Raw genomic sequence first — 15,973 nt, forward strand, 5'->3', positions numbered from 1 at the left:
CATTTAAACCCACAGTTTCCATAAAGAAATTTCCCCAATACTCTGCCAACATTTTCCCAACAAGTACAAAAGCTCATCTTCCAAAAAAGATAACAACTTGCAGAAAAAACACCGCTAGTTGCCTGCCATGTTTCCTCCTTAGGAACAGGTCCAGAACTCTGACTTTTAGTTGGCACAGGACTGTCTGCCTCCCTTGCAGCTAACTGTGGCCAGGGGGTCAGTTCTTGCCAATGAGATACAAGGCTGAAGCTTCACAAGGAACTCTCGGGAAGTTTGCCTTCCTCCAGCCTGGCGTTTGGAATGTCCAAGAGCTGGCTGCACCTCTGTCTGCCATCCCGATGACAAGGCCCCAGGCCTCAGGCTGGGATGCTAGGGCACAAGTTCTGACTGCTTCCTCCAGAACTCAGTATGTGACAGAGAAATAAATGACAATCTTTACTAACTCTCTTTTCTTCAGTTTTTTTTTCTGTTGCATGCAGCCAAATCTAACCCCAATAATTTTACCATTCCCCACTTATATTCAATGACATAGAATTTCATCATCCTGAAATGTTGAGAACTGGGGGTAAGGAAGGGTATGATTTAAGATTTAAGTTCATTAACAGTCCCATTTTTCCAGAAAGAGGCCTTTACATAAAGCATTTTCAAATTTACTGTGGGTTCCACACTAGGGCGAGTACATTCTCATAAGACCTTTTATGCACAGTAAGATTCATTTTGTTGTAGAGTTATTTTATGCAACAGTTTCTTCCTAATATAATCAATATTTATAATCCTAAAAAGCTATCCATTCCTATTTCTAGGCCTGTTTGAGTAGCAAGCTCAAACAGCTTTAATATACCAAGTTCCTGTTTACTGTCTCAAACGTTTAATAGCTTGGCTTACATATTTAGTGTAGACAAATCTAGGTTATGAGGTAAAAATAGCCCGTTTTTATTCACTACAGTTAGTCCATTAAGTTAGGTTCACAGTCTAAGCCATGGGCTGCCAGTGGCCATGACAAACACTGGCATAATCCTTAACAGTTCACAAAACAGCCAACCTAGGGGTATGTAACACTGTTCAAATCCTGTGATGCCCAGTTCCCAAGGAACAACACAGTGATTACTGCCCCGGAATTCAGTCATATTTCACCTCATCGTGTTTGAAATGAGTCACATCCACTACAGTTTAGAACCGTCTTTGCTCTAGACGGGGCTGAGGCTGCGTTGGCCACCATAACGAGGACGCACCTGCACATCAGACAAGGTGGCCAGCACCACACCCTGCCTGGTGCAGCTGGCATGCATAGGCATGCAGCCCAAGAGTCAAATCCCCAATTACAAAAGGTCAGAATTACCCTTAGGAGAAAGTGACTGAGATTAACCTTAAAACCTGGATGTTTCTTAAAAACCCATTGGTATAAGAGTCATTTTCAGTGACCCTGACGTCACCAAAACATCCTTTCTCTTTGAGCCAGTCAACCTACCCACACAAAAGGCCTCACACTACTTCACAACCCATCCACTGGCTTTTCTTCTTTCTTTGATGAAAGTGTTTAATACTCAGCTTTGTAAAGATATTTGACTAATTAAGGAATGACTAAATAATTAAGTTGACTCAAAACGCAAAGATCTTCCTCCCTTCAGTGGAGTTATTCAAAATACCATACAGTTCGATGGCACCTATAACAATAATCACAGAACACGTGTTTGGGCAATTGCTGGTTGAATGCTGACTATCTGCAAAGTCCTGCACTCTCAAGGAAGACAGGCTCCTGTTCTCGTAGCCTCTGCAGTGTTTCAAGGAGAAAGGTATACAAATGAAGAACAGAAAAGCTTTTAGCAATGACAACGTCCCTGAAATGCGTTCACAGCCTCAGTGCCGCTCCTTCTCTTCTTGAAGGGGTAGCACTCATATAGTTGTATCCATTTGAAACTCTTTTTTTCTTTTTATTCACTTTATGCTTTAACTAGTGACTTTAAGCCCACGTATCCTTTTTGCAATAGGTCATGAATGGCTAATAGGAAATAAAATAGGTCAAAAATAAGATAAACATATGTCATAGAGGGAGAGGTGGGTGGAAAAATCAGGGAAGGATGCCAAGCCAGAAAGGGAAAGATAGTCCAGACCCAAGCAGAGCACAAGTGTGCATAAATTATCAAGGTAAACTGTGCAGAGTAGAGCGGTCTCTGTCATAAGACGTGTAGCTGTACTGGGGGACTGGCTGCAAAGGGCCTCAGAAGGAGGGATGGGGAGCAGCTGGAGGAGCCAGGGGAAGGCACTGGATGCTCCAGTGGGATCAGGAAGAGTTTGGTCTAAGTGACACACAGGCTGCTTTGATCTCCATCAACATATACTGGGTACTCCAGGGTTTCTGACACTAAGTAGTTTCTTCTACTCTAGAAAGCTACTGCTGAATCACTGCAGAGGGGAGAGAAAGTGAAAGAATAAAGAGGCATGATTTCCAAGGCAACAGACTAAAGAAGTACTTCCCTAAATAGACACTGTGTACGTATGTGTGTCTCAGCCCAACGCCAACTAAATCAAGAACACACATCACTTCACCCATGCAGCCCTTAGGCACTATGACAACTCCATTCCGCTGTGGGAAAGGATGGGGGTTGGGGGAGAAATGAAGGAAATCACCTTCACTAGAGGAACAGAGGAGGAGGAGGTTGAGATTCAGATATGACTTCCCCAAGTCACTGGCAAGATGGGGACAAAACCCAAATGAGACTGCTAACCCTTCCCTTCTACCTGAGGTGAGCTCAGCCTACAAGCAAGGTGTCTCCCCCAAGACCAATTCATTCACCCACTCTCTCCCTCTTCCAAAGTTTGGAATAACAATGTTTGGAAGATTCTGGGGTATCTTGACATTTCTTGGCACCTAGCCCTACCCTAATTGGGCTCCATCAATCATTCCATTTAATTGCTTTTTGATTATCACCCAATTATGTAATGTGATCATTTTGTTTTACATTTATATATAAAGAACACAGTCAAAACAAGAAATGAGAAATGTGAAAATACTCAACATTTCATCACATACAATCACAGGTCCTTCTGTGCTTTAAAAAAAAAAAAAAAAAGTATCAGTAGAAGACTCAGCTGGGTCAGTGACCACCTGACTGAGAGTTTATGGCATCCAGGCCTCCCACTTCCTTCTTCTACCCTGCCCACATCCTTCCCCTTTGACCTTTGCTGGCCCTTCCCTGCCTTCAGCACCTCCTTCTTCTGCAACATTTCCCCTCAGAGGTGCCCTGAGCAGGAATCAGAGATGGGATGTACTCTAGCCCTTTGAACACATTTTAAAAATACAGGCACCGTGAGGAAAGCAGTTGCCAAGACTGTCAGGTTGAGCAGGTAACCACCTACATTGGCTCATTGCACCACGGTTCACAGGTCTCTCCCGCTTATAGTATTAATCCCCACAACCTGCCTATGAGCAAGCACTTTCCCTATTTGACAGATGAGAAAGCTGACTCAGGTTCACATCCAGCACTTTTTCTTCCTAGGATCCAACTTGCTCCTCCCCTGTCCCAACCCCAAAAGACATGAACATGCCAAAGACATTACTATGTAAGCTTTGTGGTACAAACCAGACTAATGCCTGCGTCAAATTTAGCCACATTTGACCCTAAACCAGCCAAGGTAACTAGGAAATCGTCCTGCCATTGTTAAGGCACAAAGGACTCCAGAGAGAATCACAGGCAGCAATGGTTTCATTGTGGCCGGCCTCAAACAAGGAGACTCTCTCTCTCTCTCTGTCTCTGTAGGTAGACACATACTGATCCACCCGCTTAGGTGAAGAATTTGTAAGGCCTCTGACAAGTCAGCACACTCCCTGCCATTGTCTGCCCTGTCTCTCAGAGTGGCCGTGCTAAGGACCCCTAACCATCATCAGGAGAATCTGGCTCAGGTGGCCAAATACCACAGGCAACAAACCAGAGTGAGACCAGAAGGCCAGGGCTTTTTCACTGCTGTCCGTGGACACCAGCTCCAATCCAAGGGCCCACGCCCTGAAAGGCCCCTCCCATTTTAGACCATGGCTCTCTATCTACGGTAAGTCACAGGCCCCCAGGTTCTGATGAAAGCCACATGACCTGCCCCCAAGAAAAGCCCCATATGTACACACGTCAGTGTAGCTCCCTCTTCCCTATGGACTGGGACTGCCTGCACTCAACCGTAGGGTTTGACATATCTTTACAAAACGCACTATAAGAAACACTCACACTGTAACAATGCCCAAAATATACCACATGCAAATAACCAAATGTTTTACCAAAAAAAAAAAAGCTTACCCTTCCTATAGGAAATGTATTTAAATGTATATTTTGGATATTTGCTATTTTATTTCAAAAAAATTTTTTAAACGCTGATTACAACCTCACACTGATTTCGAAAGCCACTGCCATTTGAAAAACACTGCTGTGGACCCTTCTCTAGGCTGTCTCCTTCTCAGGTGCTCTTCCTTCCTATTAGTGCAAATGTGGTCAGAGCTCAGTGCCAGACTGCTCCTAAAAAGTATTTTTATGTATTAAGACGAACCTTTAAAGCCTTGGAAAGTCAAGAAAATATAAATACCTCAATTCACTAGTTTCAGGAAAAATGTGGAACAGTGGGCTATTGTGGTCTCACAAATTACACCATGAAAGTGGCTATTTATTTCACCCAAACATAAAGCTGGAGCTGTACTTGAAAAAAACAGGGACATAAAGCAGGTCATAATAGGCAAAACCAAAGAGCTATAAACCACCACTGAAAGTAGTTGCTTGGGCTGTCTCCAAACCAATTCCCTAAATATTTCTCAAGCCCCTACTAATTGTACTGCTCTCTATTTTTTCTGAGCAAGGAGTAGCAGACTGTGCAAACCCTATACATCTGTACACACTTCAGGAATGGCTTCAGAAAGTGAGTCGTAAGAGCCAACCCAGATCCCTCTCCCAGCCCAGTGGACTCCATCCATGCTGGGCCAGAGAGACACCAGGGGCTGGGATGTTATCAATCTGCTGCTTTAGCACTGAGTCCTACAGGAAGGGTATGGGCCACACTCACAGGAGCAGGAGAGGCGGCAAGCATGGGGGCTAAGAAACAGGTGGGCAGACAAGCTGGGGCACGAGAGGGACCAAGTAGAGCAAAGCTGCCTCCAGGTCCTTAACCACTCGCCAGGCCACTCAGTTCACACTGTGGGCTGACCACCCAACATCCACTCTCTCTTCTTCCTATTCTAGGACCTATCCTCCTCCCTAGACTTCAGGAAAAGCCAGCCCCATCTCCAGCTGGGAGTGGGGGTAGTATTGATTAAAAAGAGAGCAGGTCTCAAATCTGCATCAGAATCACCTGGAAGGCTAGCTAAAACACGGATTTGTGGGCCCCATCCCAGAAGTTTCTGATTCAGCAGGTTGGGTAGGACCCAAGAATCTCCATTTCTGACAAGTTCTCGGGCCATACTGATGCTGCTGGTCGGGGGACTATGCCTGGAGAACCACTAGCCTAAGCCAATGAGCACACAGTCTCGTGGCATTAGTCCAGGGAAGCCACAGGACCCTCTGCTCCCACACACCAGAAGGAAGGACTGGTGGGCACTGAGGCTGGGGACTCAGCGGGTTTGTCTCCTTCCCTGCTCCTGGACAGGAACAAGGAAGCATGCATTCCCACTGACCCCAACAACCATCTCATAATCATGACGAGACTGACCCTAGGATGAAAGCAGCAGTGATGGCTGGAAGGAGGAGAAGAATCTAGGCCCCTTGAGGAACTGCTACACTGCTTATGGAGTGAGACTCTGGTTCTCTGAGATAATAAATGTCATTGTTTACTTGGCAGCCAAAACCATTCCAACTGACGCACCCCATAATCTAGGGAGACCTTTGAACTGGGCATCGCTATTTCCTAATAGGACCCTGTACCCCAGAAACAACCACCTGCCTATGCTTCCTTCACATTTCCAGAGTTTACATACTTAGGTCATCCTTCTTGAAAATTCAAATTAATGGTTAAAGAATATGCCATTTAAAAATGCAAGCAACATGGGAGAGAAAGGCATTCCACATCTTAGAGTGAATTAATTTTATCAGACAGCTTCCATAACAGCAGCTGATGCCAGCTCCAGCTGTGGGAGGGTTATGGGGGGATCAGGAAGGGGGTTGGGGATTTTCGAGAGACCTCAGAATCCTACCCAGTAAAGTGCAAAACAAGAGGGGCACTACAACAACCTAGCAGGTGCCGAGGGAAAGGGCTCTGGGGAAGAGGGGGGAGGGTCCCAGAAGAAGGGAGCTGGGAAAGGGTGAACTCTTTTCTCCTCCAGAGGTCCTGCCCCCCGTCCTGGAGGTCAGAGGATACCCCTCTGTCTTCCTGACCCTATTTCAGAAAATGGACACCTCATCTTTACCACCACAGTATGAGCTCCCCACTGCCCCCATCAAACACATTTGCCTTCCTGCTTCCAAGGCCCTCACCAGGTGCCGCTCACTGAACAGACTCTATATTAAAAGGCCCACAGTCTCACACTTGCCCCAGGTTGAGGCCGTGGGCAAACACCAGAGGCTGGCTGGGTGGGTGGGCATGGGCCCAACAGCCTGATAGGGCATGACGAAGGTGTACGCAAAGACCAGAAGAGGGACATGCATGCCACACCCAGGGCCCCAGCTTCCCCATCCCGAGCCAGATTATGATGAAAGGGATGGTTAAGAGTTTAAACTCACAGAGGAAAGGCTGGTCTAATTCCAAGTCCTGCTGGCCACGCATGTTCTGTATGTGAACTCATCATAACGGTTCATGTTCCTGTGTGCTCACTAGGGACCAGGCACCACTCCAAGCACTTGACCTGTATTAATTCATTTAATCCCCCAATAAGCTTCTGGAGCTGCTACTACTATCAGTTTTGTGGGTGAGATAACTGAGGCACGAAAAGATTAAGCTACTTGCCCAAAGTCACACAGCAAGTTGGTGCCTCACAGGAAGTTCAGCTCCAGAGTCCACAATAGTTCTAGGAATGAAGTAAATGGTTTTGAAAGATGTGTATGCCCAGCAAACAGAATTGAGTAAAAGAAGTTCCTGATTTATAAAGTAAAATACTGACAATATGAATTGTTGATATTGCTCAGTCCAGACAATTAATTTTCATCCCTACCTTGATACATAAAGTAAAGCACTTATTTAAAAATCCTACGCAGGAAGTTCTGTGATTTAATGGAAATGGCACTAGATCCAGGCAGACCTGGGTTTAAACCCAGCTCAGCCGCCTCCAACTACCCTCAGATGGGTACCCTAACCACTCCTCTCCTCAGCATCCTCCTCAACACCACAGCTCACCTCCTGCCAGCACCTCCCAGAGGATGCCTAGGGAGACCTGACCCGGCCTGGCATGCAGGAAGTGCTTAGAAAAGGGTAGGCTCCTTCTCCTTTAGGATAAAAAAAAAAGGTGTCAAAAAGGAACATTCTAAGGCTGCCAAGAACAAAGTCCAAAGTTATAGTAACACCCACAATCCATTAAGATAAACAGCCTAATAAGAAAAAAATGGACAAAAGATATGAATAGGTAACTCACAGAAGCTAGAATATAAATTAGCAAAAGGTTTTCAATATTTTTGGCAATTTTGTAAACATAATTAATTAAAACAGTAATGTCTTTTTTGTGCATCAGATTGGCAAAATTAACAAGATTTAGTCTCTTCAATGTTGGTCAAGTTAAAGGGAAACAGGCAGTTTCACACACTAATAGAGGAAGTACAGACTGATAAAGCCTCTTGGGGGGCAATTGGGCAAAACTATCAATTTAAAATTAGTCTTTCACCCAGAAACTCTACTTCTAGGGATCCAGAAGACAGAAATATTTGTGAGTGTTAAAGTGATGTGATGTGGTTCACTGATTCCTCACTATTTTCAGAGCAAAAAAATCAAAAACAACCTAAATGTCTGTCAATAAGGAATGGGTAAATAAGTTATGGTAAATCCATGCTCTGGAATATAGACCAAAAAAAAAAAAGCAAACTTCTTATGTCAGTACATATAAATCTTCAGGATACAGCATTAAATTTTAAAAGCAAACACCGAAAATTTTGTGTAATATGACTTTATTTATGTTTACAACGAGAGCATCTGTCCCCTGAGAAGGTCTAGAAGCAGTGTTACTTCAGTAGCAATGAGCCTAGTGCCCATATCTTGGTTTTTAATATCATTCTCCACTAAAAGGAACCAGGGTTCTTCGGAGAAATGACTAATTCCAGGGCTGGGGCAAGGAAAGTACAAGCTAAGTCTTGAAAGCTTTGTGCCAGACAGAAAAGAAGTCCTCAGAGAATGATGGCCACATGTCAAAAGGACATAAAAGCCAGCGTGAAGAGACTCCCACTGGCCAAACCTGGGACAATCTGAGCAATAAAATGAGTAATGAGAGTAACAGACTGCAATCTATTAAATAAAGCAAATAATTCATGCGTCTAGAGATGTAAAGCAAAAAATAAGTAAGAAACAAAAGTCCCTCCTTTCAGTACAATTCCAAACTAATAAGTGTAGAAGGAAACATGGAGTTGGAAAATCACCATCTGTCGACTATCATAACTGATTCAGGTAAGAAGCATCAATGGATTCTAAAACTAGTGGATGAAAGTATGAGGAATAACAGCGTATTTACATAGTCTCAAACTCTCTTCCTATGAGATACATATTAATTACAAAGGGAAAAATGGTAATTTTTCAAAGAGATACACACCACCTTAATGAAGTGATCAAAGTTAACAGGGCCGGTGAATGGCATACTCTGAGGGGACACGCTAAGACTGTGGCGTCAACACTGTGCTGCTCCTGCCAGACGTGCATAAATTGAATTTAAGCATGAGGAAACCCAAATTGATGGACATTATTTAAAAAAATCAGTAGTCTTCAAATTTGTCAATGTCATGAAATACAAAGAAAGACTCAGGAACTGTTCCAGATTAAAGGAGACTGTAGAGTCAGAACAACTTAATGCAAAACGAATGATCTAGGATTTTATCTTGCCAATAATAAAGGACAATATTGAGGCAATTGGCAAGACTCGAATAAGACCTGTACACTAAATAACAGTGATGTATCAACATAATTTCCTGATTTTTAATAATCGTACTATTATTATATAAGAGAATGTCCTTGTTTTTTAGGAAATACACACCAAGTATTTAGAAGTAAAAGGGCATCAAGTCTGCAATTTACTATTAAATAATTCAGAAAAAAGCGATCACACACATGGATATGAGAGATGGTTAAAGCAGGGTAGCAAAATGTCAACATTTGGAGAATCTAGGTAAAAGGTACCTGAGAATCCCTTGGCTTATTCTTGTAACTTTTCTGTGAGTCTAAAGTCATATCAAAATATACATATAAAAAAAATTAAAGAGAGCAAGGTGTGCATATTAATAGAAGTACAGATAAATTTCTTGGAATTAGGTTCATGATGGCATTTTCCTTAACAGCACAGAGAGACAAAAAGAAGCAAGCCTGCTCAGGTGTTAATATTGGTCTTCCCAAAATATGCTCTCCTCACAGACCTTCTGTTCCAGGACACTAAGAAAAAGCTGTTTTGCAGGCTCTCTAAAGACCAGCTCATTAATCAAGTTCTACAAAAGAAGCACCAACATAATCAAGCCTTCCTCATGAAGACTTGTGCTATTTTTTTCTCAGTGAAAGTCAAAGCCTCCTAACACTATGAGTAGTTGATGATGCTATGGGAACTTTCTGGAATACATAAGCTAGAAAGGAGTTTTTCACTAATATACCAAAACAGGATGAAACAGTCGTGGTCAAAAGTCTTCCTTCCACTCTGCCATACTGAATTCTTGAGATGTTAAGCCAAGGAGTGGGGGTCAGGGATCGGTTGACCCCACAGTGCCTTTTCAGTCCATTTGTGTGTGCATTTGCAGAGATGCTGGCTGAAAATGTGCCCAGGCAGTCATTGGCTAAAGGGACTAGCAGGGCCAGCAGTTCTCTGTCATACACATCCCATCTCTCTGGTGCATTCTACGGTTTATAAAAAGCTCTCATGTTATTATTTCATTTCATCCTTTCCTTAAAGTAATTTTTAAAAAGCCTAATATTCAGTTTAACAGCAATACTACAAAATGCCAATTTCCAAAACAATGGGATAAACTGTAATGTCTGTCCTTGGCTCCCAGTCTAGCTGGAAGACAAGACTTACCTGAGCAGATAAACACTCTGAGGCAGAATATGCCAAATAAAAAGTAGCTACGTAAGTGAAGTGGCCAGGTAAGTACAACTGATCCTATCAAGGAGCTTGGTAGAAATACAGTGCTCCTTTCTCTTTGTATTTGTCCAGCATCCATTCCTTTAAGCTCTGCCCTCAAGCCAACTCCTCCTAGTAACTTTGGCTTCAGAGGCGTGTTTACAAGACATCACAGGGAACGAGGCCTTGGGAGGCTCCGTTCACATGCAACACCACCCCTGGGACAGCATCATGGTCTCCTGACAGCACTCCTTCAACAGAAAAACCACACAGACCTTCTAACATGGACCCCATCATTCATCTTTCTTCAAAGAAAACAGTGAATTAAATCTTCCAGGAGTAAACCTTTCAGCAAAGAATCCCTAAAACAAAGGCCCTAGCCTAGATTCAAAAACAAAATTCCTATTAAAGAAAGCCTGTTTTCAACCAAAAAAAATATTTAGGCTTAATTCTAGGACAACCTACAGCTACTCTAGATAAATTGACCAATGCCAACAGCATCTAGATTCCAAAACAAACTCAGCAAAGGAGGTTCTGTTCTTGCCTTTTAGAGATGAGAACATTGAGAACCAGAGTTGGCAAGCAACAGAACCAGGATTCACACCAAGGTCAACCTGCTCTGTCCCCAACCCCAGGGGCTTCCCCACGGTTCACACAACCCACTGTGAACAGATGAACCAGGCGGAATTTCACTGCAACATCCAAATTGCCACCCCTCCCCCCATTCTCTTGGTCTAGATGCCCTAAGGGGCAGGTGACAAATCAAATTCTACTCTTAGGCAGCCTCCCAACACAAAACACATTCAGTGGCAAAGCAAAAGACAAGAAGATGGGCTCTACAACCACCTATACTTCTTTCTTATCTAGGGGAATATTTTCATGATCTGTCATTACGGATGAACTCCGAGCAGGAAGAACATATCATTATGTAATGTCAGAGGGCAGGCGACAAGAGGGAGGAAAGCCAGCCCATCAACTGCTCCCTTCCTTCGCCCACAAAGACATAAATTTACCTTTGACATTTTGAGTGTCTCAGTCTTCTACGGCTTACCCATTCATGGACTGGCTTTTCAAGACATAGCCATAGATCCCTTACAATTCCTCAGGCCTCAATTAATTGACTAGCAAAGCCATGGAGAAATATAACATAAAAAGCAAGGATGCAAGAAATGTCTGGAGCTATGGGCCGGCAGAAAAGGGAAGAATTGAGAGGAAGGAGTCCAGATTCCCTACACTGAGATGCATGTTCACTTTTACTGGGTTATGTTTACACCCAAAACACTGCCAGGCCTTCAACCTCAGGACTCACTAGATACAGCCCTGGAGACGCACCAGGCAAGCGCCGCGACCTGGGCTCGGCACGCCGCGTCCCGCATCCCCGGGCTCCCCGCCACCACCGCTCGGCACCTGCCCCCAGCCCGGGGCGGCCGGGTCTTCATCGGGCTAGGGGTCAACCAGGCTTGGATTGTTCTAAAAAGACGCCACCACAGGTAAACCGCTAGGCTGTGCAATTTCCATGACAACGATGGGCGCCATCCCCGTCCGGCCCAGCGGGTACCAGGACTCGCCCCCAGCGCCCGCGGCCCAGCCCAGTCCCCAGGTCTCCACAGCTGCCGTGTCGCCCCCAGCCCGGGACCGGCCCAGCCCACCTACCTGGCGCGCCCGGCCCGAGGCGCCCGCCGCCCAGCAGTCCCGCAGTCCTCCGTCCCGCCCGGCCGCGCGCCCGAGCCCCGCAGCAGCAGAGCCGCGCCTGGTCGCGAAGTCGCGGGCTGCGGGCCCGGCCTCAGGTGCTGGTCCTTCTGCCCCGGCCCGCGGCGTCCGCCCCGGCTGCGAACCCGCCGCCCGCGCCGCAGCCCGAACCTTGACGACGCCGCCGCCGCCGCCGCCGCCGCCGCTACCGCTCCGGACGCCGCGCGCAGCCCCGTCCCGGCCCCGCCCCCTGTCCGCGCATGCGCGCAGAGCGAGCTCCGGCCGGGCCCGCGCCCCGCCCCGCCCACAAGCTGGATCCACCTCCCCGGGAGGCAGCAGAGCCGGGTGGGGCAACCGCTAGCGCTGACCTTTACTCCTGAGTTCCCAAAAGATCCCACCTTCCCCTGTGACTGCGTCACCTGCAAGGAGTTCTTGAACTTCTGTACTCAACGGAGCGATGGCATTTTCACCTTCATATACACTGAGGCTTCTGAGGCCCTGGCATATCTCCAAGGAGGAAGGTTCCCTGGAGGAGCCGCGACCCGGTGACTTTCTCAGGCCATTTGCCCTCCTGGTGAGCGCACCTCCCCAAGTACAGGTGCACTCACTCCCTAGAAGACGCTTAGGAAACTGAACATTCTAACCAGAAAAAAAGCAAAAAATTGAAATTACATTACTTGGAAAGTACAGATTTGCAAAACCAAGAGAGACTGCTAACGTCTGAGTGTATATCCTTCCATACCTGTTTTGGCATATGTACCTAAATGACACTAACAGACTCCCAACAAATATCAGTTCCTTACACTTCTCCCCCAAAATTCTGTTTTTCCATAGGGGGGAAAAATTGGGCAGTTAGAAGTTTCGAGAGAAAATTTACACTTTAATTTGACTTTAAAACTTAACATATCTGCTTGAGCAAGGGTAAATACTGGACTGAACGTGAATATTTACCTTATCTTTGAGCCTTTACATTTTATCAGGAAAAAAAAAAGCTTTCTCCTTAAAAATTCTTAAATGAAAATTATTTTAATTCAATAAACCAGAACACTTCTCAGAGTTCACACCCTCAGGTTTAAAAAACAAGTAAGCATTTATGCAAGTAGTTTGCTTTAAAAAGAAGAGAGTAATCTGTTAGAAGTGAAAATTAAACAAGAATTCTCTGAACCCATTTAGAATTACCTCTGATTCTCCACATGTCACCAAAAAGCCAAATGCAGACAATAGTCTGAAATAAAAATAAACACATGTAAAACTATTTTTAAATTTTTATTTTTCTGACTTTTTATTTCTCTTCTGAAAAGTAACTTATTAACAAAATAGTTTCCTCTTATTTCTTCAGATAAATGGAAGGAAATATCGACAGAACTTTGACCCTAGTACAAAGTTAAATCCAAGAATATCAAACAAATTTGTAGAAAGGTAAAATATTTTTATATTTTGTTTTTTAAATTAACGTGACCAATAGTTGGCCTGGGACAGCCCCAGTTTACATCTTTTATCCAGCAGATTTTTTTTTAGATTTTTATTTTTAGAGATGGAGTCTCACTATATTGCCCAGGCTGGAGCACAGTGGCTATTCACACAGCCATGATCAGAGCACATTGCAGCCTCGAACTGCTGGCCTCAAGCGATCCTCTCATCTCAGCCTCCCAATTCCCTGGGACTACAGGTACACACCACCATACCAGGCTTCCAGCAAAATTATTAATAGGAACCTCTTTCACTCTCAAAAGTATTCCTATTCAGACAGTACATATGATGGCCATGCTATTTATTTTCAAGCTAAAAGAGTTTTCAAACAGTAGCTTTTAAAAAGAAACAAATTTAAATTCACAAAATTTAAAAATAGACGTAAGTCTAATTTCAACATTCATTCATTTAGCACAGTAACAAACACTGAATCAGGATCAGGCTTCCAATAACATTTGTCACTTGACTGTTGTATAATTCTGGATAATCTTAAAAGATCAATCATGTTTTCAGGGTGGCAAAGACTGAGGCCCAAATTCCCATTGTGGAAAGAAAAGTATCAAGGGAAAAGGGAGCCAAGTTTGTTGGTAAATATGATGCTATATGTATTCCCTAAGCATCACAACATGACAGAAGAAATTATCCTAGAAGTATGCTGGTGGTAAAGTATCCCAGTCCTTCAGAAGTTCTCAACATGTGGGTCCCCAACCAGTGGCATGAGCATCTTCTCAGAACTTGCTAGAAACGCAAATTCCCAGACCTCACCCCAAATGTGCTGAAGCAGAAACATTGAAAGGAGTCAAGTGATCTGTAATTTAACAAGCCCTGATTCTGATGAACATACTGACTTAATAATCTATATACAATAAGTAAGCTGATTTAGATAATTTATATACAATAATTAAGAGCTGAGCAGTGATTAGGACTAGAACCATCCTACATGAGAATTTGTCTTTAGGCCATTAAACATATACCTTCATATCCATGGGTTCTACATCTGTGGATTGAACCAATCTTGGATCAAAAATATCTGAAAAAAATTGCATCTGTAACTAAACTTGTACAGAATTTTTTCTCTTGTTATTATTCCACAAACAGTACAGCATAACTATTTACATAACATTTACATTGTTTTGGTATTATAAGTAATCTAGACATAATTTAAAGTATACAGGAGGATGTGTATAAGTTATATGAAAAAAACTATGTCATTTTATATAATACATTATATATATATTAAAAGTCACATTTACAAGGGACTTGAGCACACATGGATTTTGGTATCCATGGGTCCTGGGACCAATTCCCCATGGATACTGAGGAACAACTATATGGTTTCATCAGAGAATATATGCAGCATTGAAATCCAACTTCCCTGAAGTCATAGTAGCTGTAAAAACCAGCAGTCTAGCCACCACTGAAGGAGTAAAAAGGAGAGCCCTACCCCCAGAGTCTCGTCCCTATTTGACTTGATCTGGTACCTTCCTGGAAAAGCTCCATTTTCAGGGATTGTCTTTAATTGACATGACTAAGAGCATGCTTTGTGCAAATGGCCCTATTCACAGTGAATTGGTTGAAAACAATCAGCAACAATTGTTTAATATTACAGCTACCTGAGGTGTTGATACCAATTGGAGGTAACAAGAGGATGACTGAAAAATTCAAAAGGAAAAAATTAGGAATGAGAAGTCCATAGGGGTTTTTAAAAAAGGTTTAACATAAGCTGGTGCAGTGGTCCCAGCCACTTGGGAGACTGACAGGAGGATTGCTTGAGCCCAGGAGTTTGAGGCTATAGTGTGTTGTGACTGCACCTGTGAATAGCCTCTGCACTCCAGCCTGGACAACATAACAAGAATCCATCTAAAAAAAGAAGAAAAAAAGATTTAACATATTTCTAGATATCTAAAAGGACATGCCCACATACGCAACTGTGCACAACCTTTGTCCAAATGACAAAGAATACAGACTTTACAAAATTAGTAAAAGATAGGCACTAAAAGCAAAACAATAAACAGTAACAACAACAAACCCTGGGGAGGAAGGAAATATGAGTTTTTGAATTGCCATATTAAATTATTTAAAATGTCCAGATTTTTACAAAAATTTACAAGACACCTAAAGAAGCAGGAAAGGACACAGGCTAAAAGGCAGTCAATTGACCATCCACGAAAATACACAAATATTCAACTTACTAGATGGAGACCTTAATTCAACCATTATAAATATGTTCAAAGAACTAATGGAAACCATGTCTTAAAATTTAAAGGAAATTATGAGAACACTATCTCACCAAAAAGAGAATATAGATAAATATGTGAGAATTTTATTTAAAAAAGAAACTATCATTCAAAGGTATAACTGAAATGAAAACTCCATTAGAGGGGTACAATAGCAAGATTGAGCTGGCAGAAGAAAGAATTAGCAAACTTGAGGATAGGTCAATTGATATTGCATAGTCTGAGGAACATACAGAAAAAAACAATGAAAACAAATCAACAGAGCCTAAGAGTTCTGTTGACACCATCAAGTATACTAACATGCACATAATGGGAGTCCTAGAAGGAGAGGGGAGAGAGAAAGTTGCAGAAAGAATGTTTCAACAAATAATCACTAAAA

The 15,973-nt window shown here is 43.3% G+C and overlaps 1 protein-coding gene across 5 annotated transcripts in view; it reads right to left on the bottom strand.

The window, feature by feature from the left end:
* The window catches only part of INPP4A (inositol polyphosphate-4-phosphatase type I A), a 140,184-nt gene extending 127,809 nt beyond the window's left edge, over positions 1–12,375 (bottom strand). For 4 of the 5 annotated variants that reach the window (XM_069495012.1, XM_069495011.1, XM_069495010.1 and 1 more), the window contains exon 1: positions 10,743–10,892. The gene's annotated coding sequence lies outside the window, so the exon portion shown is untranslated. Of the gene's footprint in view, positions 1–10,742; positions 10,893–12,306 lie in introns of those variants that run through there. The other variant, XM_069495006.1, reaches the window with a different exon arrangement.
* Positions 12,376–15,973: the final 3,598 nt, after the last annotated feature.

This window comes from Eulemur rufifrons, chromosome 19, assembly GCF_041146395.1.
Source record: "Eulemur rufifrons isolate Redbay chromosome 19, OSU_ERuf_1, whole genome shotgun sequence".
Lineage (NCBI taxonomy): Eukaryota > Metazoa > Chordata > Mammalia > Primates > Lemuridae > Eulemur > Eulemur rufifrons.